The sequence below is a fragment of the Suncus etruscus genome, chromosome 3 (genome assembly GCF_024139225.1).
Source record: "Suncus etruscus isolate mSunEtr1 chromosome 3, mSunEtr1.pri.cur, whole genome shotgun sequence".
Taxonomy (NCBI): domain Eukaryota; kingdom Metazoa; phylum Chordata; class Mammalia; order Eulipotyphla; family Soricidae; genus Suncus; species Suncus etruscus.
In genome coordinates this window covers 32,411,381-32,437,363 of record NC_064850.1, presented here as the reverse complement: position 1 = coordinate 32,437,363, position 25,983 = coordinate 32,411,381, and the positions used below count along the sequence as shown (strand labels likewise).

The 25,983-nt window shown below is 39.0% G+C and overlaps 1 non-coding gene and 1 pseudogene across 1 annotated transcript; one reads left to right on the top strand and one right to left on the bottom strand.

Moving 5' to 3' along the window:
- Nucleotides 1-12,991: 12,991 nt before the first annotated feature.
- Nucleotides 12,992-13,095, bottom strand: LOC126005334 (small nucleolar RNA U13). The gene has a single exon (XR_007494468.1). It is a non-coding gene; the product is annotated as a small nucleolar RNA U13 (small nucleolar RNA).
- Nucleotides 13,096-23,491: 10,396 nt separating this feature from the next.
- On the top strand, nt 23,492-23,590 carry LOC126004921 (uncharacterized; annotated as a pseudogene).
- The last annotated feature ends 2,393 nt before the right edge of the window (nt 23,591-25,983 follow it).

The following is a 25,983-nucleotide window of genomic DNA, read 5'->3' as shown; positions in this document are numbered from 1 at the left end:
CATAAAAGTAAAGGGAATAGAAGGTCATGGAATCAAATATTGGAGAAAAGATTTTTATTATTAGTCAATAGTAGAGACAGTAGAATGAGAAAAACAAAAAATATTACTGTTTGTATCCTGACTGAATGAAAACTATTCCTTAAACTTCTGAGCAGATTTTATGGAGACTTCATAGATGAGAGGAAGCATAAAAAGAAATCTTCAGGTTGACTGAGAAGAATATTCAAGTTGTTGTGTATCTGACACTCTGTTTTATTTACCCCTTTAACTTTAAAAAACAAACTTAAAGGCAAGTATTTCCCTCTAGACTTGACCTTCTTCAAGAACTTTGTAAAGATAATTTTTCTTTCTCTTTTCCTGTAACCAAGGTCATTTTGATGAAAGCCAATCAACTATAAGGAACTAATCTTATCAATCTATTACATTGAATACCCTTCCATTTAGGTCTTGGGTCGCAAGTCCTCAAACTACAGCCTGTGGGCCACTTACTGTACTTGTTCCTGTTTTGCTTCTTCACTTCAAAATAAGATATATGCAGTGTACATAGAAATTTGTTCATAGTTTTTGTTTTTACTATAGTCCGGCCCTCCAACAGTCTGAGAGACAGTGAACTGGCCCCCTGTTTAAAAAGTTTGAGGACCACTAGAAAAGATAGTACAGTGGGCACGGTACTTGCATAGCTGATCTGGATTTAATTTCCCACACCCTATATGGGTCCCTGAACCTCACCAGGAGTAATCCATGAGTGCAGAGCTAGTGTGGGACCTGAGTACTACCAGTTGTCACCTCAAATAAAACGACCTCAACAAAACAACAAAACAGAAGCAGGTTTTATGTTCAGAATAGAAAACAAAAGGTAATTTTTGTTTTTATAAAACAATCACAGATTACCACTGAAACATTCTGGGACATCTTAGTGGTAAAATAAGAAAGGTTAACAAAGATCTTTGTTTAGTGGCGCTTTTTTTGTGCTATCTTCTTTTTAACAATAAGGCTAATTTTCTATTTAGGAACATTCTCTCCACTTGATTAAAATTACATTTTCTAAAATGAATTTAAGTCTTCAATTGCATATAGTACAGAGTTCATTTAGAAAAGAAATTTTATCAAATATTATTACTCAATGAAAATGGCAGCCGTGGGCCTTTCTGTGGAAATATCAACAAGATAGTACATGACTGCCTAGAGTTTCAAACACCATAGACAGTCTCCCTATTGCAGAGTTGTAGGAATGAGAGAATTTCATATTCTACACTCTTGGAGGAGTGGGAAATCTAAGTTTACAGTATCTCCAAGTGTCCTATTTTAGAAGGTAGGGACATTTACCCCCAGGGTTCTATTGTTTATAACTCTGAAATGCATTTTATTTCTACCTCCATCACCATTGCTTCAGTCTGGTTGTTAAAATAGTTTCTCCTGTCATTTTTTTAAAACCTGATTGCTCAGAGCGTACTCTTAGCTTTGTTCTTAGAGATTACTCCTGGTAGGGCTCAGGGTACCTTCTATATTTTTTTCTGAGAGCAGAGGGTAGAGGGTAGAGGGAAGGGGAGTTTAGGCCACACCTTGCAGTTCTCAGAGCTTACTCCTGACTATGTGTTCAGGGATCACTACTGACAGGGATCATGGGACCATATATAGTACTAAGTATACATTCCTTGTTAGAAAGTCACATGTAAGGAAAGTGCCCTAACTTCCCATCTATCTCTTCAACTATCTCTCCATTCCCCTAACTTTACTTTGATCAATAACCTGTCAAAATCATCCAAAAAAATCTTCTCTTTGGGGGTCAGCGCGATAGTGCAGCGATAGGGCTTTTTGCCTTGCATGTGGCTGACCCAGGATAGACCTCGGTTCAATCCCCAGCATCCCATATAGTTCCACAAACCAGGAGCAATTTCTGAGTGAATAGTCAGGAGTAACCTCTGAGCATCACAGGGTGTGGCCCCCCAAACAAACAAACAAAACTTTTGGAATATATACCAAGAAATATAATTGTTGAATCATATAGAAACTATGTGGATAGATCTGGAGAATATAGTTCTGAGTGAAATTAGAAAAATAGAGACAGATATAAAATGATCTAACATATTTTAAAATATAAACACATATAAATATAAATATGCATTTATATATTACAATATATTACATATAATGTAATATAAAATAATATATAATAAACATAATAAGGAAGTAACAAATGTGTAATGGCAACAGAAACTGAGAACTTATATTTAATAAGAAGTTTTCCAGGACAGCAAAGTTAGAGAAATAAAATAGGATGGGGGTGAGTGATGGGGACATTAGATCAATGGTGGAGGGAAGTAGATACTCTAGTGGAGGTTATAGTGTTGATATGTTTTATTCATGAAACCTTACCATTACCAATGTCTTGGTGTCTAAAACAAAATAAAAGTTAAAGAATTTTCTTATTTCTAGATCCCACTTCCCCCTTTTGGGAGGGGATTCAAAATTTTATTTTTCACTCCTGTGGTCACCACAGTAGCTTGCATCTTGGATCTCGAATTCTATGGGTCAAGAGCTTCAGATTCTTGAGTCTAAAATTTCTCAATGATTTTTCCCCAATTCATGATTTTTTTTCCTATTGGTTTCAGACACACAGTGGTGCTCAGGGATCATTCCTGGCAGTGCTTGGGGGACCACCTTAGGGTTCTAGAGATCAAATTAGGGTCAGCCATGTGCAAGGCTAATGCTCTACCCACTGTAATATGATGATGACTTCACAAAATAAAGCTTTTATTGAGTCTTTCTTACCTTAGGTATCATTTCTTATCTAACATAGACATTTTCTGTGTTAGGGATAACTAACAAGGCCTTTTTTGGAGAGATGATCATAATGATCATCATAAAGATGATGCAGTGCTCAATGGTTATTCCTGGCTCTATGCTCAGAAATGCTCCTGGCAGGCTCAGTGGACCAGATGAGATGCCGGGATTCGAACCACCTACCTTCTGCATGCAAGGAAAACACATTATCTCCATGCTATCTCTTTGGCCCCTCCCTCTCTTTTTCATTATGATCATCTTTGTTCCTAAACATTTCCTGAAATCCTCTTCATTTTATTTGTAGTTATGTCCCCCGAAAAAATTTCTTGCCTATTTAATCTTTTCTTGGTACTTATATTTCATTGCACAATAACATACTGCCATAGAGAAGATGCTTGATAAATTTATCCAAGAAGCAAAAAAATTAATTAAAAATAAATTTTGGGGGCCAGAGCGATAGCACAGCAAGTAGGCATTTGTCATGCAGGTGGTTGACCCAGGTTCAATCTCTGACATACTATATGGTTCCCAAGCCTTTCTGGAGTGATTTCTTTTCTTTTTTTGTTTTTTGTTTGTTTGTTTTTTGTTTTTTGTTTTTGGGCCACACCCAGTGGTGCTCAGGGGTTACTCCTGGCTGTCTTCTCAGAAATAGCTCCTGGAAGGCACGGGGGACCAATATGGGACACCGGGATTTAAACCAATCACCTTAGGTCCTGGATCGGCTGCTTGCAAATGCCACTGTGCTATCTCTCCGGGCCCTCAGGAGTGATTTCTGAGCACAGAGCCAGGAGTAATGCCTGAACGTCATCTAGTGTGTCCCCCCTCAAAGAATTTTCCTCCATTTTTCAGAAATAAAGAGGAATACTTTCCAGTATTTTGGGATGAAACTATGGCAAATACTATAATGTTCTCTTCCCATTTTTATATGTAGATCTTATTTAGGCCTGATTATTTGTTATGCAATAGTTCCATCGAAGGAGTTTGCAATTGCTTTGATATCTGGATCAATTATCAAGAAGATGTGATTATAAAACCATTTATGAACTTATTCAAAGTAATTTTTCAGGATCAGAAGATAGTATAATGGGTTTGGTGTATATCTATCAAGCCCCCCCAACCAGGGTTTGATTTTAACATTATATAACTTCCTGAACACTGTTGGGCTGACCCTGGTAATCCTAAGGACTGCATGGCCTGAGAGAGGCCACATCCTGGGCTTTACCATTGAATAGTTGTCCAGATTGACTGAAAATTCACAGGAGTATTTCACAGGTCTTATGAGAACCCCAGAAAGGGAAATATTTTCATGGGGTACCAGGTGTGCAGGCATCACACACAAAGTGTGTCTGGCCCCCAGTCATCACAAGAAAACCAAAAAAAAGGAAGGGAAAATATGCATATTAGATAAAATACTACTGATAAGTCACTGGATACCATGCAAACATCTGATGCTATACATACATGTAAATTTATCAACAAATACAGGAGGACTAGTACATGATAGGAAGCTTACCATAAATGGTGAAGCAGTGCAGTTAGGGACCACATGACAATGATAGTTGGAATTGATCACTTTGGACAAGAACTGAGTACTGAACAGAGATAAAGTGATATGAGATAAAGTGATACTTCCTTCATTATCAATAATGCTAAAAGGCAAAAAAGTGTCTAAAAGAAAAAAAAGGGTTTTGAGGGGGAGTAAAATGCCCACCCCAGAAGCAGACTGGTGAGAGATGGGGAGGGAAACTGGGGAGGGAAACTGAGTGGCAGGAAATGTTCATGGGTAAAGGGTGGTAAACATTGCAATATTGAAACAATCATAAATAACTTTGTGATCTCTGTGTTTAACTAAAAGAAAAAAAATAAGTCCATCAACAAAGTTGAATTATCAATGATACATACTTGGATTATTAGAGGATATCATGTTAAATTTATCTGGATCATTCTGGTAAATATACCCAGAGGACTGATTGGGAAAAGGATTTTGAACTGAAATCAGAATCATGATAGCCATTTATTTTTTTTTGATCATTTATTAGTTTCAGAATGTTCATTATGTGCCCAAGATCATATAGTTAGTATAGTAAAAGATGAGCTGGTTCAGGGTGATGGGATTGGAATTGATGTAATGATAGCAAATGGAGTTGGATGGAGATGGAGTTAAATGGGATTCAACAACACTAAGATGCCCTAAAGATCATAATCGGGGAGCATACTGCCATGTCGAGGCTCTGTTCTGTTTCAGCACCTGAAGAAAATATTTTCAAAGGTGTATAAGATGGCACTGAGCCTAGAAAATGAGCTCTAATGTGACTCTCATTTCCTAGCATGAAACCTTGGGAGAATAACTTTTTATGCTCTTATATTTTCTCTTCTGTAAAATATAAAAAAGCAAGTAACTCAGAGAGCTGTTTGAAAATCACATGAGAGAATATACTTGTTCAGCTTCCAAGGTGATAAATCTTCCCATTGGGGTGGCTTAAAAAATTCACAGTACATAGGCCAGGGGTCTGTGTGTGATTCCATTGATGAGGGTCATGAGGCTATGAAGCTGTTTGCTGGTTTACTCTAGAAGGTTCAAGAATGTTTTTCACACAGAATGGTCTTACTCATCCATGGGTTTTAAGAAAAATGAAAGACATTCTTGCAATAATAATTTTCAGACACAAAAAAGAAAAGAGCTGGAAGTTACAGCTCACCTCAGGAAGCTCACCACAAAGAGTGATGAGTTTAGTTAAATAACTACATTTTGAACTGTCCTAATAATGAGAATGTATGAGGGAAATGGAAAGCCTGTCTAGAGTACAGGCGGAGGTCGGGTGGGGAGGAAGGAGATTTGGGACATTGGTGATGGGAATGTTGCACTGGTGATGGGTGGTGTTCTTTACATGACTGAAATCCAAACACAATCATGTATGTAATCAATGTGTTTAAATAAAATATAATAATAAAAAAGAATGTTTTTCATACATGTCTGGAACTTGGTGGACATAGCTGGAAGCCTCCCCCTTTCTAATCTTGAACCTCTTCAGGTAGTCTTTCCACAGGATGTTCTTACATTTATACATAGAGCTTCAAGGAGTCCTTCTTGACTCAGAAAATGAAAATCATCAGAATTCGAAAGATATGAGGCAACACAAAATCACTTCCACCATATTCTATATGATGCTATAGATTCTACTGAGTCCTTTACAATTAAGAACAGGGTTATAGGGCCAGAGAGATAGCATGGAGGTAGGGCGTTTGCCTTGCATGCAGAAGGATGGTGGTTCAAATCCTGATATACCATATAATCCCCAAGCCTGCCAGGAGCAATTTCTGAGCATAGAACCAGGAGTAACCCCTCAGTGCTGCCCAGTGTGACACAAAAAAAATTAATAAAATAAAACAAACAAACAAAAAGAACAAGGTTATAAATTTCACCTCCAGAATGGAGCATACAGTCAGAGAGCTAGTACAGGGGCTAAGGTGTTCGACATGCACAGAGCAGACCCTAGGTTCATCTTCTGCACACATAATGGTATCTTGAGCATTGCTAGTAGTGATCCTTGGTCATAGAGCATCTGGATAGAGATTCCTGAACACCACTAGGTGTGGCCTACACCCCTCCCCAAATCCCTTCCAAAAACACCCCCAAATGTGGGAGAATTGGCTGTCAAGGAACTTGTGGTCCTCTTAATTCTACACAATATGCAGTGTCAGTCTCAACGTTATTAGGAAGTTAAGCCCTAAGTTAAGACTAAGAAAATTTTTGGTTTCACCACTTACTAGTGACATCAGACATTTTTTTTTATTTTTTTATTTTTATTTTTTTATTTAAACACCTTGATTACATACATGATTGTTTTTGGGTTTCAGTCATGTAAAGAACACCACCCATCACCAGTGCAACATTCCCATCACCAATGTCCAAGTCTCCCTCCTACCCACCCAACCCCCGCCTGTACTCTAAACAGGCTCTCCATTTCCCTCATACATTCTCATTATAAGGAAAATTCAAAATGTAGTTATTTCTCTAACTAAACTCATCACTCTTTGTGGTGAGCTTCCTATGGTGAGCTGGAACATCCAGCTCTTTTCACTTTTGTGTCTGGAAATTATTATTGCAAGAATGTCTTTCATTTCTCTTAAAACCCATAGATGAGTGAGACCATTCTGCGTTTTTCTCTCTCTCTCTCTAACTTATTTCACTCAGCATAATAGATTCCGTATACATCCATGTATAGGAAAATTTCATGACTTCATCTCTCCTGACAGCTGCATAATATTCCATTGTGTATATGTACCACAGTTTCTTTAGCCATTCATCTGTTGAAGGGCATCTTGGTTGTTTCCAGAGTCTTGCTATGGTAAATAGTGCTGCAATGAATATAGGTGTAAGGAAGGGGTTTTTGTACTGTATTTTTGTGTTCCTAGGGTATATTCCTAGGAGTGGTATAGCTGGATCGTATGGGAGCTCGATTTCCAGTTTTTGAAGGAATCTCCATATCGCTTTCCATAAAGGTTGAACTAGACGGCATTCCCACCAGCAGTGGATAAGAGTTCCTTTCTCTCCACATCCCCGCCAACACTGTTTGTTCTCATTCTTTGTGATGTGTGCCATTCTCTGTGGTGTGAGGTGGTATCTCATCGTTGTTTTGATTTGCATCTCCCTGATGATTAGTGATGTGGAGCACTTTTTCATGTGTCTTTTGGCCATTTGTATTTCTTCTTTGTCAAAGTGTCTGTTCATTTCTTCTCCCCATTTTTTGATGGGATTAGATGATTTTTTCTTGTAAAGTTCTGTCAGTGCCTTGTATATTTTGGAAATTAGCCCCTTATCTGATGGGTATTGGGTGAATAGTTTCTCCCACTCAGTGGGTGGCTCTTGTATCCTGGGCACTATTTCCTTTGAGGTGCAGAAACTTCTCAGCTTAATATATTCCCATCTGTTAATCTCTGCTTTCACTTGCTTGGAGAGTGCAGTTTCCTCCTTGAAGATGCCTGTAATGTCCTGGAGTGTCTTGCCTATGTGCTGTTCTATATATCTTATGGTTTTGGGGCTGATATCGAGGTCTTTAATCCATTTGGATTTTACCTTCGTGCATGATGATAGCTGGGGGTCTACGTTCAATTTTTTGCAAGCGGCTATCCAATTGTGCCAACACCACTTGTTGAAGAGGCTTTCCCTGCTCCATTTAGGGTTTCCTGCTCCTTTATCGAAAATTAGGTGGTTGTATGTCTGGGGAACATTTTCTGAGTATTCAAGTCTATTCCACTGGTCTGAGGGTCTGTCCTTATTCCAATACCATGCTGTTTTGATAACTATTGCTTTGTAGTACAGTTTAAAGTTGGGGAAAGTAATTCCTCCCATATTCTTTTTCCCAATGATTGCTTTAGCTATTCGAGGGTGTTTATTGTTCCAAATGAATTTCAAAAGTGCCTGATCCACTTCTTTGAAGAATGTCATGGGTATCTTTAGAGGGATAGCATTAAATCTGTATAATGCCTTGGGGAGTATTGCCATTTTGATGATGTTAATCCTGCCAATCCATGAGCAGGGTATGTGTTTCCATTTCCGCGTGTCCTCTCTTATTTCTTGGAGCAGAGTTTTATAGTTTTCTTTGTATAGGTCCTTCACATTTTTAGTCAAGTTGATTCCAAGATATTTGAGTTTGTGTGGCACTATTGTGAATGGGATTGTTTTCTTAATGTCCATTTCTTCCTTATTGCTATTGGTGTATAGAAAGGCCATTGATTTTTGTGTGTTAATTTTGTAGCCTGCCACCTTGCTATATGAGTCTATTGTTTCTAGAAGCTTTTTGGTGGAGTCTTTAGGGTTTTCTAAGTAGAGTATCATGTCATTTGCAAACAGTGAGAGCTTGACTTCTTCCTTTCCTATCTGAATTCCCTTGATATCTTTTTCTTGCCTAATCGCTATAGCAAGTACTTCCAGTGCTATGTTGAATAGGAGTGGTGAGAGAGGACAGCCTTGTCTTGTACCAGAATTTAGAGGGAAGGCTTTTAGTTTTTCTCCGTTGAGGATAATATTTGCCATTGGCTTGTGGTAGATGGCTTCAACTAGATTGAGAAAGGTTCCTTCCATTCCCATCTTGCTGAGAGTTTTGATCAAGAATGGGTGTTGGACCTTATCAAATGCTTTCTCTGCATCTATTGATATGATCATGTGGTTTTTATTTTTCTTGTTATTGATGTTGTGTATGATGTTGATGGATTTACGGATGTTAAACCAGCCTTGCATTCCTGGGATGAAACCTACTTGATCGTAGTGGATGATCTTCTTAATGAGGCATTGAATCCTATTTGCCAGGATTTTGTTGAAGATCTTTGCATCGGCATTCATCAGCGATATTGGTCTGTAATTTTCTTTTTTTGTAGCATCTCTGTCTGGTTTAGGTATCAAGGTGATGTTGGCTTCATAAAAGCTATTTGGAAGTGTTTCCGTTTGTTCAATTTCATGAAAGAGTCTTGCCAGGATTGGTAGTAGTTCCTCTTGGAAAGTTTGAAAGAATTCATTAGTGAATCCATCTGGGCCTGGGCTTTTGTTTTTCGGCAGACCTTTGATTACCGTTTTGATTTCATCAATGGTGATGGGGGTGTTTAGATATGCTACATCCTCTTCCTTCAACCGTGGAAGATTATAAGAGTCCAAGAATTTATCCATTTCTTCCAGGTTCTCATTTTTAGTGGCGTAGAGTTTCTCAAAGTAGTTTCTGATTACCCTTTGAATCTCTGTCATATCAGTAGTGATCTCTCCTTTTTCATTCCTAATACGAGTTATCAAGTTTCTCTCTCTCTCTTTCTTTGTTAGGTTTGCCAGTGGTCTATCTATCTTGTTTATTTTTTCAAAGAACCAACTTCTGCTTTCGTTGATCTTTCGGATTGTTTTTTGGGTTTCCACTTCATTGATTTCTGCTCCCAGCTTTGTTATTTCCTTCTGTCTTCCTATTTTTGGGTCCTTTTGTTGAGCACTTTCTAGTTCTATTAGCTGTGTCATTAAGCTACTCAGGTAAGCTCCTTCTTCCTTCCTGATGTGTGCTTGCAAAGCTATAAATTTTCCTCTCAGTACTGCTTTTGCTGTGTCCCATAAGTTCTGATAGTTTGTGTCTTTATTGTCATTTGTTTCCAGGAACCTTTTGATTTCCTCCTTGATTTCATCTCGGACCCACTGGTTATTGAGTATGAGGCTGTTTAACTTCCAGGTGTTAATGTTTTTCTTCTGAGTCCCTTTGGAATTCACAAATAATTTCAGAGCCTTGTGGTCAGCAAAGGTAGTCTGCAAAATTTCTATCCTCTTGATATTATGGAGATATGTTTTATGTGCCAGCATGTAGTCTATCCTGGAGAATGTCCCATGTACATTGGAGAAGAATGTGTATCCAGGTTTCTGGGGGTGGAGTGTCCTATATATATCCACTAGGCCTCTTTCTTCCATTTCTCTCCTCAGGTCTAGTATATTCTTGTTGGGTTTCAGTCTGGTTGACCTATCCAGTGTTGACAAAGCCGTGTTAAGGTCCCCCACAATTATTGTGTTGTTATTGATATTATTTTTCAGATTTGTCAACAGTTGTATTAAATATTTTGCTGGCCCCTCATTTGGTGCATATATGTTTAGGAGAGTGAATTCTTCCTGCTCTATATACCCCTTGATTAATATAAAATGTCCATCTTTGTCCCTTACAACCTTCCTGAGTATAAAGTTTGCATTATCTGATATTAGTATGGCCACTCCAGCTTTTTTATGGGTGTTGTTTGCTTGGATGATTTTTCTCCAGCCTTTTATTTTGAGTCTATTTTTGTCTGACTATTCAGGTGTGTTTCTTGTAGGCAGCAGAAGGTTGGATTGAGTTTTTTGATCCATTTAGCCACTCTGTGTCTCTTATCTGGTGCATTTAGACCATTGACGTTGAGAGAAAGAATTGTCCTGGGATTTAATGCCATCTTTATATCGAAATTTGGTGTCTTTTGGTTAGTCTTGTCTTAAATTAGGTCTTTCAGTTTTTCTCTTAAGATTGGTTTTGTGTCTGTAAAGTTTCTGAGCTGCTTTTTGTCAGTGAAACCATGTATTCTTCCGTCAAACCGGAAAGTGAGTTTTGCTGGGTATAGTATTCTGGGTGAAGCATTCATTTCATTCAGTCTTGTCACAATATCCCACCACTGCTTTCTGGCATTGAGTGTTTCTGGTGACAGGTCTGCTGTAAATCTCAAGGATGCTTGCTTGAATGTAATTTCCCCTTTTGATCTTGCTGTTTTCAGAATTCTGTCTCTATCTGTGGGATTTGTCATTGTGACTAGGATGTGTCTTGGGGTGGTTTTTCTGGGGTCTCTTTTGGTTGGTACTCTTCGAGCATGCAGGATTTGATCACCTATATTCTTTAGCTCTGGAAGTTTCTCTTTAATGATGTTCTTGACCATTGATTCTTCCTGGGAATTTTCTTCCTGGGTCTCTGGGACGCCAATGATTCTTAAGCTGTTTCTGTTGATCTTATCATAGACTTCTATTTTCATCTGTTCCCATTCTTTGACTAATTTTTCCGTTGTCTGCTCATTTGCTTTAAGTTTTTTGTCCAATCTCTCCTGCTGTATGGAATTGTTATGTATCTCATCTTCCACAGCACCAAGTCTATTCTCAGCTTCTGATACCCTGTCCCAGAGCTTATCCATTTTGTCATTCACTTCGTTTACTGACTTTTTCAGTCCTGTTAGTTGACATGTTATTTCAGTTTGGAGTTTTGTCATTTCTGCCTTCATATTTTCTTGGTTCTTATTAGTGTTCTGTTCAACTCGACCCATGGTTTCTTGGAGTCTGTTAAGAACCTTCCATATTGCTAGTCTAAAGTCCTTATCTGAGAGGTTGATTAGTTGTTCAGTCATTATCTGGTCCTCAGAATTGTCATCTTCATTCTCTATGTCTGATGCTGGCCTGCGTTGTTTCCCCATTGTCACACTTGTATTGTGGGTTTTTCTACGTGTTGTGGTGGTATTCATTGTCTATATGATGTAGGCAGCACACTCCTCTGGCTCCTCCCTTTCTGGATGGGCTGACTTGCCTCTAAGGGAGGGGAGTCCTCCGTGGATGAAGCCTCACACTGGGTTAAATCTTAGGCCCGAGCATGCAACAGAGAAGACAGTCCAGAGAGAAATGCTTGCTTCTCTGATATAGCACAGTTCTTATTGTGATTTTTTCTTATTGTTGCAATGGTGTTCTTTTCTTAGAAGGAGCGCACGGCCGCGTAGCGAAGCGGAGCGGCCGTGCTCTGATGGAGCCTCTTTTGCCCCACTCCCAAGAGTTTCACACAAGAGGACAGTAGACAGATATTTACAGTTCACACTCACAGTTGGGCCCCTCTGCGCAGGCTTAGATTCGTGTCTTTTCCCCGCCTGATGTCCCAAGCAGGAAATCCAGCTTGACATCAGACATTTAACTTCAACTAATTCTATATATAGCTCAATGTCCTTTTCTAAGAAAAAAGGATAAAAGTGGACTAAAGTATCCTGTCTTTTACTTTTGACTTATATGACAAAAATGCTGAAAGGTGCCACTCCAAAAGAGGAGAGAATGAAGAAGAAAATGAACTTACTATGTAGTCAAAAACATTGAGAATTTCCTGGTGTTCTGCAGTTTATGATAATTATGTGCTTGGGTCCTCATTAATCCTTACAAAAATTACAGAGGGCATCAATTGTGTTCATTAAGAGAGAGAGAAATCTTTGATGTCGTAAGATGTTAAAGCTATTTTGATATCACAAAGCTAACAAGCTGTGTGAACCTGTGATGTTTTCCTAACCTGAGTTCTATTTATGCGGTAGTGACAACCTCTCCAGAGGATCAACTTACCTTACTGAGAATGAAGGGTTGGTTTAAAGACTGTCTCTCTTTTCTATAAACTGTTTGAGCAGGGAAGATACAGCAATAATAGTAATAATTTCCTCCTAATAATTTAATATATCATACTTTCATTTAAGTTGTTAATGTATTTTTTGGTTTTTTATTTTGGTCACACCTGGTGGTTCTCAAGGGTTACTCCTGACTCTGCACTCAGAAATCACTCTGCCAGGTTTGGCTGACCATATTGGAGGCCAATGATCGAACCCAGTTCTGTCCCGGGTCAGCGGCATGCAAGGCAAATGCCCTTCCACTGTACCATTGCCCTGGCTTTCCTTATCTTGATAATTACATTTATTTTAGGTCACTCTTTTTTTTTCATGACAGAAGGATAATGTGTCCATGTCCTAACAAGATTTAAGAGGGGCACATATCACACAAATGTGTGAACTCCCGATCATTATACTTATGAGCCAAAAAAAAATCTAGGCCACTGGTTTTTAATTTTTATTTTGATCATAATGGCTTACATATCTTTCACAGTAGTATTTTAGGTACATATTAACATTGAATCAGGGGAATACCCATCACCAAATTTGTCCTCCCCCCATCCCAGTTCCCTTTTTGCAATCCATATACCCCACCATCACCCCCTGGGCTGCTAAAGTAGGTGGTCCCCTCTTTGTCTAGCTTACTAATAGTGATCATATATCTGTTTGGTCCTGGTACCCTCCCTTGTTTCTCCCTCTATTTAAAAGGTGGAGCTAGATAAATTGAGTTATGTGGTTTTGTTTGAAGGAAAGAAAAGCAATAGATTGGGGTACAAAATAAGAAAAAAATGGAAGTCAAATATGCTGAAAATGGGCGGAGTCCTTCCAGAGGCTTTCAACCTCTGTTTGAGAGAGGATTGTGTAAAAGGTAATTGAAACACCTCAACAATACAGAAAAAATTTCAAATTAATATCCAGTGAGCACTACAGCAGTAAAAACAAGCACCACATAATAGTCTCAGTTCTGAAATCAAGTCATACCGGAGTGCAAAAATAAAGAGAAAGATAAGATAAAATAAAATAAAATAATATTGAAGACATCAACTTCAATATCTACACCAAAATAAAGTTGTCAAAAAATCAATCAATTAATAAATAAATATGTGGAAAATGATTGTTTTGTGCTTTTCTTTTTCTTTTCTTTTCCCTCTTGCATAGGCACAGAAACTATTGGGGATATTATAGAGGGAATTCCCTTGGCTTAGGAGATACAGGGTTTCTCCATCCCTGAAGTATACTGTCATGGGATTAACTATAGACTCCTTGCCATGATCATTTACTCTCCCCTCGGTGCTTTCGTGGTGTATGGAAGACTTCTGCTTCGTCTTGGATGGTAAAATCAGACCTCTGTATCTAGAGATCTTGGTGACAGTGCAGCCCAAGGAATGGAGTTTATGATGAAGTCTTTCTTTGTGGTTCTAGCAGTTCTGCTTCTTTCGTGTCGTTATAATCCTTCTTCTGTAGTTGGTGGTCTTGGTTATTATGTTGCTCCTAGGATGGAGCCTGGGATAAAGTCTTTAGTTATGTTTCCGGAAGACCCATTCAGTTGCGGTTGTCTCAGTCAGACCTCTGGAATTGGAGATCTTGTTTATTGAACTGATCGTAGACCAAAAGCTAGGCTAGAGCTTTTGTTGCTGTTGTTGTTGTTGTTGGTCCCTGGATGTGTACTGTCCAGTCCTGGTTGTAACAACCAATCATCTGTATATAGTGATCTTGGGTTTTCCACAGATCAAAGGGTGACATATTTTTTGATTTTGTCTTATCATTGGCTGATGAGGAAGGACAACTTGCTCTTAGATCAAGTAGTTCCCATTTCCTCATTGTCAGGTTATCAATTAAGAACTGGCACATGTTGGCGTCAGAGCAGCATTATGAATACCCTAGAAAGGATTTGGCAGTGGAGCTGTTGTGGAGCACTCTGTAGTTTCTATATCTGGGACCCAGAAGTCAAGGCTGGACGGTTGGTGTCTAGTTCCCTGGAGTCTAAGTTGTTTCCACATGACATACGTTCAGGGTGGGAGATATACCTGTGTTGTAAACAAGTATGAGTTCTTATCTCTAGTAGATAAGAGCTTGTTTTTACACGTAAATTTTCCCCTTTGTTTAATGTCTTTGCAGGAAGAAGTGGTGCTATATTATATTGCTGGTGGATTTGGGGGTGGAGAGAGAAGAAAACAGACACCCTATAAAAACTAAGAATATATATGCTCACACATAACTAAAGAAAAAAGTTTCTTTTTAAAAAAGATTAAATAAAAGACGCAATTAAAGAAATAAAGGGGGGCCGGGAGAGATAGCATGGAGACAGGGTGTCTGTCCTTCCTGCAGAAGGACAGTGGCTCAGATCCCGGCATCCCATATGGTCCCCCGTGTCCACCAGGTGCGATCTCCGAGCATAGAGCCAGGAGCACCCTCCGAATGATGCCAGGAGTGACCCAAAAGAAGCAAAAACAAATCAAATCAAAAAACAAAAACTAAAACAAAACAAAAACAAAAACAAAAACAAACAAAAAACGAACAAGAATAAAAATGAAAAGAAAAAAGAATTATAGATTCCATGTACATCCATGTATAGGAAAATTTCATGACTTCATCTCTCCTGATGGCTGCATAGTATTCCATTGTGTATATGTACCACAGTTTCTTCAGCCACTCATCTGTTGAAGGGCATCTTGGTTGTTTCCAGAGTCTGGCTATTGTAAATAGCACTGCAATGAATATAGGAGTAAGGAATGGATTTTTGTATTGTATTTTTGTGTTTCTTGGGTATATTCCTAGGAGTGGTATAGCTGGATTGTATGGAAGCTCAATTTCCAGTTTGTGAAGGAATCTCCATATCGCTTTCCATAAAGGTTGTACTAGACGGCATTCCCACCAGCAGTGAAAAAGAGTTCCTTTCTCTCCACATCCCCGCCAGCACTGCTTGTTTTCCTTTTTTGTGATGTGTGCCAATCTCAGTGGCGTGAGGTGGTACCTCATTGTAGTTTTGATTTGCATCTCCCTGACGATTAGTGATGTTGAACATCTTTTCATGTGCCTTTTGGCCATTTGCCTTTCTTCTTTTTCAAAGTGTCTGTTCATTTCTTCTCCCCATTTTTTGATGGGGTTAGTTGTTTTTTTCTTGTATAGTTCTGTCAGTACCTTGTAAAATAGGTACTTGTACTTGTACTTCACTGAGTGAAGTAAGTCAGAGGGAGAGAGAAAGACGCAGAATGGTTTCACTCATCTATGGGCTTTAAGAAAAATGAAGGACATTTTTAACAGTATCTCAGAGACAAGAGAGATGAGGGCTGGTAGGTGCAGCTCAGGACATGCAGCTCATCACATAGAGTGATGAGTGCAGTTGCAGAGATGACTACACTGAAAACTATCATAACAATGTGAATGAATGAGGGAAGTGGAAAGCCTGTCTCGAGTACAGGTGTAGGGGGGTGGGGAGGAGGGAGATCTGGGAAATTGGTGGTGGGAATGTTGCACCGGTGAAGGGGGGTGCTCTTTACATGACTGTAATCATACAACTATAATCATGTTTGTAATCACGGTGTTTAAATAAAGATAAAGGAAAAACAAAACAAACAAACAAACAAACAAAAAAGGCAAAAAGCAAAAAAAAAATCTCAGCGCTTAATTTCGGCTTTGCACTAAGATTCACTACTGGAACTTCTTAGAGGACCATATGTAGTGTTGGCATCAAACTAAGGTCAGCTAAAAGGAAGGAAAGTGCCTATTTGCTGTTGTATTTATATCATCCCACTTTTCAATTTAATTTTTTTATGTTTTGTGACTAAATGGTAAATAAAATCTCTGTATTGAAAAAGAAAAAGAAAAAAGAATTAAAAAAAAGAAAAAGGGAGAAAGTGATACAGGAGATTACATTTGGGGGAGAAATAGAGGTAGTGTTATATAGGTCTATATTTATGGTGAAAGTACAGGCTTTCCCATTGCCTTTTGAGATTTCCTTGTGAGGTGTGGGGTCCAGGCAGCGAGATCTTGGGTAGAGTTCTTGCAGTGAGGGTCCTTTGGAGCTAGTTCTGGTATCAAGCCACACTCCACATTAGGGAGAGGTGATTAGGAGGGCCACACTGCATGGGTCAGTCGGGGTGTTGGCTGTATTTTATTGCCGAGAACGAGGTGAGAGTTTGAGTGGGTGTATCTTCACTTGGGTAGTGCGTACTGGCTCGTTGGGGTAGGAGGTCAGTCTTGATGCCTGATGGAGTAAGAACTGAAGGTGAAGAGTTATAATGTGGTGGGGATATCGGGGGTGGGGTTGAGGGGTGAAGGGATAGTCGGATTTCTGGAGGAGGGAGAGGGAATAGTATATGGGAGGGGTTATATAGGGTATAGGTATGGGTTGTTTGTGGTTTAGGTTTGTCCCTTAAGGAGAATTCCTATCTCTGTGTGCTCCTATCCACATATAAACATATAGAAGTTAGCGTAGGTGTATATTAATGTAGAGAGGTGAGGAGGGCAAGAGGTGTATTGAATACTAAGTATAGTACTTTTAAGGAAATGAAACTAATAGATCAACTTTTGTATATGTATAGGTTTCGTGTCTCAAGTACTGACCATTGTGTTAGTAAGGTCTATCTATATAGGTGTTTACCCTAGCAGTATTGTCCACAGCACCCTATATGTCAGCTTTCCTTTTCTATAAAGGAGGTAACTGTGTGGTTTTTATTTGACATAGATTGAATTGATGATAGTGAGGAGAAGGTGGAAGAAGAGGGAGACAAGAAGAAAAAATAGGAAAAACAAAACAAAACAAACTGACAATCGAATGACAACAACAAAAATACGAAGTAATGAGAAGAGAGGGTATAAGAGCAAGGACATGTTAGTTTGGTTGAATGTGTTCGATGCTTAGGCCCTGTGGTAAAAATCTGTTGGTCACGGTGTTGCTTCGGTGATCTGGCTGGTCATGTGCTTCAGGTCCTAAATGAAGGCATAATCTAGAGATAAAGGGTATGTTAAAGAGTTTTATCTGGCCATTTTCATGATTCAAGCAGAGTAAGGTGCCTTGTGTGACTGAGCACTGAGGTACCACCATAGGATGTTCACCCTTATTATCCAGGAACCCCTATGGACAGAAAAACAGAGAGGTTATTTTAAATGTGGTATGGTTAAGGCATTGAAATATAATGTTTTGAAATGTTTCGGTTGGACTCACTAATTTCCTGTCATAGTCTTTACCTGTAATCCTGTAGAAGATCCCTAGTAAATTAATATGAGCTTTTGTAGTAAAACAATAATTACATACCTGTTTTCTCTACGCTGCTGTTTCTGCTGTTGCTGGTTTCTTTATGATATAATGTGTAGTCAGGCTTTGTGTTGTTTCTCTTCCCTTTGTTTTGGGCTCTACTCCCCAGTATATGGTGATTATTACAGTGTTTGAAGTTTCTATCCTGTTACATTCTGTTATTTAATCATGGGGTATTGGTTGTATATCTGGTATATATTCTAGGTACTTCAGAATAGTGCTATCATTCTGTGTTTATCTTTCATCTCTGGCTTGCTTTGTTTAACATAATATGTTCTAGGTCCATCCACATTGCTGCAAAGTCTGTGATTGTATCATTTCTGACTGCCATGTAGTATTCCATTGTGTATAGATACCACATCTTAATGATCCACTCATTTGTTGTTGGACATTGAGGTTGGTTCCAAGACTTGACTATTATACTGAGTGCTGCAATAAATAGTGGGGTGCACACATACTTTGGGATGAATGTCCTTCCGACTTGGGGGTAGATACCTAGGAGAGCAATTGCTAGGTCAAATGGCAGCTCAATTCTGAGTTCCTTGAGCACTCTTCAGACTGTTCTCCATAGGTGTTGGATAGCAGTGGGTGAGAGTGCCTTTCATAGTGCATCCCCGCCAACACAGATTGTTTCCATTATTTTTGATGTGAGCCATCCTCACTGGTATAAGGTGGTGGTACCTCATTGTTGTCTTGACTTGGATTTCCCTAATAATGAGTGAAGGTGAGCATGTTTTCATGTGTTTGTTGGCCATCTTTCGGTCTTCCTTGAAGAAGTGTCTATTCATTTTATCTTCCCATTTTTCTATGGGTTTAATTGGTTTTGGGGAACTCAGCTTTCTGAGTGCTTTGTATATTCTGGTAATCAGCCCTTTATCTGATGTGTTGAGTGCGAAAATTTTTCCCATTCAGTTAGCTGTCTTCTTGTTTTAAGTTGGGTTTCCTTTACTATGCAGAAGCTTCTTAGTTTGATGTAATCCCATTTGTTTATGGTTGATGCTAATTGGTGTTCCATCCTTGAAAACTTTTTAATATATAGGTCTCCGAGTGCTCTCCCTATTTTTCCTCAATAAACTTTATAGTTTCTGATCTAATTTCAAGGTCTTTAATCCATTTTTAGTTGACTTTTGTGTAAGGAGTGAGGTATGTGTCAATTTTCAGTTTCTTACAGACCGTTTTCCAGTTGTACCAACACCATTTGTTGAAGAGACTTTCTTTGTTACATTCCAAGTTCTTGGTTCTATTGTCAAATATTACTTGACTGTATATCTAGGGATTTGTGTCTGGAAATTCTGTTCTAACCCCCTGGTCTGAGGCTCTGTTTTTGTTCCAGTACCATGCTGTTTTGATCACTATGGCTTTATAGTAAAGCTTCAGGTTAGGTAAAGAGATGCCACTCAGTTTCTTATTTTTCAGTATCTGTTTGGCTATCCTGGGTCTTTTGTGGTTCCAGATGAATTTTATGATTGATTTTTCTAAGTCTTGAAAGAATGATGCCTGGATTTGGATGGGGATTGCATTGAATCTATATAGAACTTTGGGTAGGACAGTCATTTTGATTATGTTGATTCTACCTACCCATGATCAGGGGATGTTCTTCCATTTCCTTAGATCCTCTTCAATTTCTTTCTGAAGTGTTTTGAAATTTCCCTGGTATAGTTCCTTCACTTCCCTTGTAAGGTTGATTCCTAGGTACTTGATATTTTTTGAAACTATTTAAAATGAATTTGTATTTTTAATCTCTCTCTCCTCAGCTTCATTATTTGTATAGCGAAACGCTACTGTTTTTTGTGTATTGACTTTGTAGCAAGCCACTTTGCTGTATTGGTTAATTGTTTCTAGGAGTTTTACTGTGGACTCTTTAGGGTTTTCGATGTATATCATCATATCATCTGAAAAAAAGAGATAGTTTGAGGTCCTCTTTCCCAATTTGGATTCCTTTTATTCCCGTCTCTTGTCGGATTGCTATTGCTAGGACTTCTAAGGTTATATTGAATAAGAGTGGAGAAAGTGGACAGCCTTGCCTAGTTCCTGAGTTTAGTGGAAATGCTTCTAGTTTTTTACCATTAAGGATAATGTTGGCTGTGGGCTTTTCATAGATAGCTGTTCCCTCTAACCTATTTTGCTGAGTGTTTCCAACATGAAAGAGTGTTGGATTTTGTCAAACGCCTTCTCTGCATCGACTGATATGATCATGTGGTTTTTGTCTTTCTTGTTGATGTGATGTATGATATTGATTGATTTGTATATGTTAACCAACCTTGCATTCCTGATATGAAACCTACTTGGTCATGATGTATGATCTTTTTGGTAAAGTGCTGGATTCGGTTTGCTAAGATTTTGTTGAGTATCTTTGCATCTATGTTCATTAGTGAGATTGGTCTGTAGTTTTCTTTCTTGGTGGTGTCTTTGCCATCTTTGGGAATGAGTGTGATATTAGCCTCATAAAAGGAGTTGGGGAGGATTCCTGTTTTTTCGATGGTTTGGGATATCCTGTGGAAAAGTGGTAGTAAGTCTTCTCAGAATGTTTGGTACAATTCACCTGTAAATTCATATGGACCTAGAGTTTTGTTCTTAGGGAGTTTCTTAATTACATCTTCAATTTCCTCTGAAGTCATTGGTCTGTTTAGGCTTTCTAGGTCTTCCTTTTCCAGTCTCGTAAGATGGTAATTTTCTAGCAATCTTTCGATTTCTACTGATTTCTAGCCTAACTGAGTATAGTTGTTCATAATATGATCTCATAATATGTTGTATTTTGGGGGGTTCTGTTGTAATCTCTCCCCTTTCTTTTGTGATCCTTCTGATGTGGAAGTTTTCTCTCTTTTTGGTGAGTTTTGCCAGTGGTTTGTCTATCTTGTTTATTTTTTTGAAAAACCAACTTCTGGTCTCATTGATTTTTTGTATTGTTTTCTTAGTTTCTATGTTGTATATTTCTGCTCTGGTTTTTACTATTTCTTGCCTTCTGGTTGTGGTTGGATTTCTTTGCTGCTGTTGTTATAATTCCTTGAGATGATCCTTTAAACTGTTGATTTTGTCATTTTCCTCTTTCTTGACATAGGCCTGTATTGCTATGAGTTTCCCCCTTATTACTGCTTTTGCTTTGTCCCACAAATTTTAACAAGTTGTCTCTTCATTATCATTTGTCTCAAGGAATTTTTTTATTTCTTCCTTGAGTTGCTCTTTAATCCAGCTTTTGTTGAGCAGTATGTTGTTTAATCTCCAGGTATTAGTTTTTCTCCATTGCTTCTTCTTGCAGTTAATTTTGACCTCTGTTGCATAGTGATCTGATAGGGTGCTTCTAATGATCCTTACATTTGTGGTCTTATATAGGTTAGATCTGTATCCTAAGACCTGGTCTATTCTGGAGAAGGTTCCATGAGGGCTTGAGAAGAATGTATATTCTTTATTCTGGGGGTGGAGGGCCCTATATAAGTCTATTAGCCCTAGATATTCTAATTTTTCATTTAGGGTTTTTATTTCTTTGCTACTTTCTGTCTGCTGGATCTGTCCAGTGGTGATAGTGGATTATTAAATTCTCCTACTATTATCACATTCCCCTTCATGTGTTTCTCCAGATTAGTGAGCAACTGCCTCACATATTTTGCTGACTCTACATTAGGTGCATAAATATTGATCAGGTTTAGCACCTCTTGATCTAGTGTTCCCCTGATTAGTATGTAGTGTCCCTCTTTGTCTCTGATCATTTTCTCGAGTTTGAATGGAATTTGGTCTGATATAAGAATGGCTGTCCCTGCTCTTTTTTGTTTTCCATTAGCTTAAACAATTGATTTCCATCCTTTTATTCTAAGCCTATGCCTGTCCTGTACTTGTATGTGTGTTTCTTGCAGGCAGCCAAAGTTTGGTTTATGTTTTCTAATCCAGTTCTCTACGATGTGTCTTTTAATGGGAGAATTTAGTCCATTAACATTTAGGGAGATTATTGACAGAGAGGGCTGTTGTGCAGTTGTGTTGTGTAGGGTGGTTGTTTTTACAATCGAGGGTTTGGATTGTGTAGTTCGTCTCTGAATAGGTCATTATGGATCGGTTTTGTTTGCACAAATACTGCAAGTTGTTTGAGAATGTTTTTAGGCTACCATCCCATATGAATGACAGTTTTGTGGGTATTGTACCCTACGCTGGAAATTTCTTTCATTTGGTCGTTTAAATATTTCATTCCACTGTCTTCTTCCTTGAATTGTTTCAAATGGGAGATCTGGTTTGATTCTTATGTCCCTTCCTTTGTACTTGAGGTTCTTTTTTTCCCTGATTATTTTAAGGAGTTCATATTTTTCTTTTATTTTTGCCATTTGGATTACTATATGTCTTGGTGTTGGTTTATTAGGATCTATTTTATTAAGGACTCTTTTCACTTCCTGGATTTGCACGGCGTCCTCTTTCCAAAGGGTGGGGGAAGTTTTCTGCTATTATTTCCCTAACTACTTTTTCTTCCCCTTTCCCTGTTTCCTCCCCTTCTGGTATACCTACAATTCTTAGATTATTTCTTTTGTCTTTGTTCATTAAGTACTGGACTTTTCCTTCCAGTGTCTTGCCTCTTAAATCCTTGTTGGTTTCCTGGTCATTTTTGGTTTGCACTTTTCCTTTCAGTACTACTATGTGCTTCTCTATCTCTGTGATTCTGCTCATCTGGCTTTTTATGGTGTCTGTTAATTCCTTTAATTCCTTTTGTATGGAGTCTCTCATATTCTGTATCAGATCTTCTTTAATTTGGCTAATTTGTTCCTCCATGGATTTCTTGTACTCAATGGCTAGCGATTCTCTCATTTTCTTTACCATGGGTTGCATTTCCTTTCTCATGGCTGCTTTTAAATCTTCATCTCTTGGATCTGTGCATTTTAGTGGACTTGGGAACTTAGTAGGGGTTCTCTCTGTATTTCCAGCTATTAGGGTCCTCCTCAGTTTACCCATGATTTTTTGCATTTATTGGTGTGGCTTGGAGAGTAGTGCCTTCTGATTTCGGCCTTTTTTTGCTCCCTGAGGTGTGGGGCTGGGTCCCTTCTCTGGATTGCAGCTCTGGGTGGGACTGTTGGATGGGCTGGCTGAGGTTTGGCCTCTAGCGTGTCCTCTAGTGGGAGCCTGGTTAGTGTTCCCCGCTCTTGTTGCCAGCCAGTGCAGTACTTCTCTTGGCCACAATGGTGGGGGCGCTGTTGAGCCTAGCTCCTTTGCCCTCCTCCCCTATCTGGAAGTCAGTGGAGCTCCGCCTCCTCCAGGCCTCTGCCTGCCAGAAACCCTTCTCGTCTGTAGTTCCTAGCCCATCCCAGTGGGGGCTCCGGAGACCTCAGAGAAGTTGTCAGTGTTGGGGCAGAGGCAACGGAAAGTCCCCTGGCCAATGCCGCCCAGGAAATCTCGCAGACACAACTGGGGGAGGAGTGGAGGCAGTGGGAGGTCCCCTGGCGAATTCTGCCCTGGGAAACCTCACAGACTTGGCTAGGGGAGGGGCAGAGGTGGCAGAAAGTCTCCTACCTTGAGCCGCCCTGGGAAACCCTGGGAAACCTCACAGATGCGAAGGGTTGGGGGGGACTGGTTTCTAATTTTTTAAAAATGTGATATCCTGTGCTGGTTTTGGAAGAAATTATACTAAAATGGAAATGATACAGAGATTAGCATGGTCCCTGGGCAGACAACTTGCAAATTCATGAAGCATTTAATATTTAATGAAAATGACTCTTGGCATCTTATTATTTTATAAGCAAGGCGGCATCAGAAAAGACAGTTTAACAAAGTTTAAGGAACAAAATTCTACTGCCACTTAAGTACCAAATGATTACATTATCTTTCATATGGCACACATCATTACTATTATTTTTCTGTTTATGTTAGTAATATAAATATTTTAAAAATAAAATTGGATGAAAATATGAGCCAATTTAAAGTAAAAACACGAGTAAGTGGTGTGTTTATGTAGCATAGTCTAGGAACTGTGACCTACCAAAATACTGGCACGGTAGATAGAGACATCTACTAAGTATTGACATTTATTAGATGTCTATTAGTAGATAGAGACATCTATTAGGTATTGGAGGAGATAGTGAAATATAGATCTTGAGGGGTATAGGTACAAAACAGAGTGACAATCATGATTTATCTTTAAAAAATCATTTACTTGCTATCTAACTTTGAGCAACGTATAGAACACTCATCATGAATAGACTTCAGTCTTCTCAATTCAAAATTAAAGAGTGATAGCATAGTGAGTCAGGCATTTACTTTGCATGCAGCCAACTGGGTTTGATTCCAGCATCCCATATGGTCCCCCAGAGTCTTCCAGGAGTAACTTCTGAGTGCAAAGTCAAGAGTATAAACCCTGAGTGCTGCTGGGTGTAGCCCAAAACCAAACAAACAAAAATGTCATTTTAATGTATCCTAAACTTGACACTTTCCAGAGAGAACATTTCTAAGGAGACTTCCACTCAATTCATTCCAAATATTTCTTTAAAAGGAGGGAAGGACAGACTAAAGGAAGAAACCCCACTAATGTCAGATGTGAGATGGTTTTGGAGAGCAGTTTTGGAAACTGCATTTATCTCCCAGTTCTAACAGTCAGAGGCATATAACTGCTGCAAATGGCCACATAATTTCTCAGATGAAGATTTTTCTACTGTAGAGAAGTAAGTGACTTCCTGAAGGTCCTATAGTGAGGTCATAGTAGAGTTGGGACTAAGACTGACATAGGCTGACTCCTTTTAGCTCAAATGTTTTCAAGCTTTACACTTAAGTGTTAAGTATGAGTAATATGTTAGGAAGACACAGTAATCTCAACTCCCTATTATCTCCTAGCCTCCCATGGACACAAGCAAGATTGTAGGAGCAACCTGTATTAGTAGTACATGAGTACTTGTATAAGTACAAATAGTGCCAGAAGCTTTGCAGCACTTTTTTTGGGGGGGGAGGGAGGGTACACGTGGTGGTGCTTAGGGGTTTCTCCTGGATCTGTGCTCAGAAATCACTCCTGGCAGGCACAGGGGACCATATGGGATGCCAGGGTTTGAACCACCTTCTGTCCAGCATCAGCTGTGTGCAAGGCAAATGCCCTACCGCTGTGCTATCTCTCCGGAACCTGAAGTACTTTTATTTATTGGAGAGTATGTTGATATACTCCCGCCTAGCATTACTGATTGATGTGAATATTTGGCCTAGTGGAGTGCTGAAATTTCAGAACTAACCCAGACAATGTAGTTGGTTGGTGTACTATTCCAGACTCAGGAGTCTGGCTTTCCTTCTTCATTCTGTACCATGTGCTCACCATTCTAGCAACTGTGAAAAACAATGGAAATTCTTAGAAAGAGACTGTAGTGATCTTTGTGGTAAGAGCTCTTTCTTCTGATATTGATGGCATTTTATCTTTATGGTGTATCTCCTGGGCCACTATTTATCATTGTTTTAGCTAATCTATTTATCAAAAAGAAGTAAACATTTCAGATTAGCACCTGCTCCCTGAATAATTTGTAGGTGAAGAATCAATCACTTGGGCTTTAAGATAGGCAGAATGGATCACAGGGTGTGGGAGACCTTGCAGTGTGGTAGGCTCCCAATACTTCCCCAGTATACCTACATCCTAGTCTATAAATTCTGTGACTGTGTTATGGTAAAGGGGACTTTACAGATGTGACAATTAAAGATCTGGAAATGAATGACTATAAACTGGAATAATCTGGATTTTTCTGGTGCATGTGATGTAGGCATGGGGTCCTCAGAACACATACAGAAGGAATAAGCCAGAGGAGCAGGCTAAGCATCCCAGAAGAGAATGAATTGCTATGGTTTGAAGCTGAAGGAAAATTCCAAAAACCAAGGACCATAGTCAGCCACCCAATCTGAAAAGACACGAAGATGTTATTTATCTTCTGAGCCACCAGAGAGAGTGCAGCCCTGTTCCCAACTTTCAGCTAGTCCAATGCAAGTGATTTTGTACTTCTGACTTCATGAGATTCTTGAGAATCTAGTTGTGTTTATTTAAGTCATTGGACTTAGAGTTTATTGTTACAGCAACAAGAAAACTAATGCATTGGATTAATATAATGACCAATACACTATAAATCCCCTCAAGT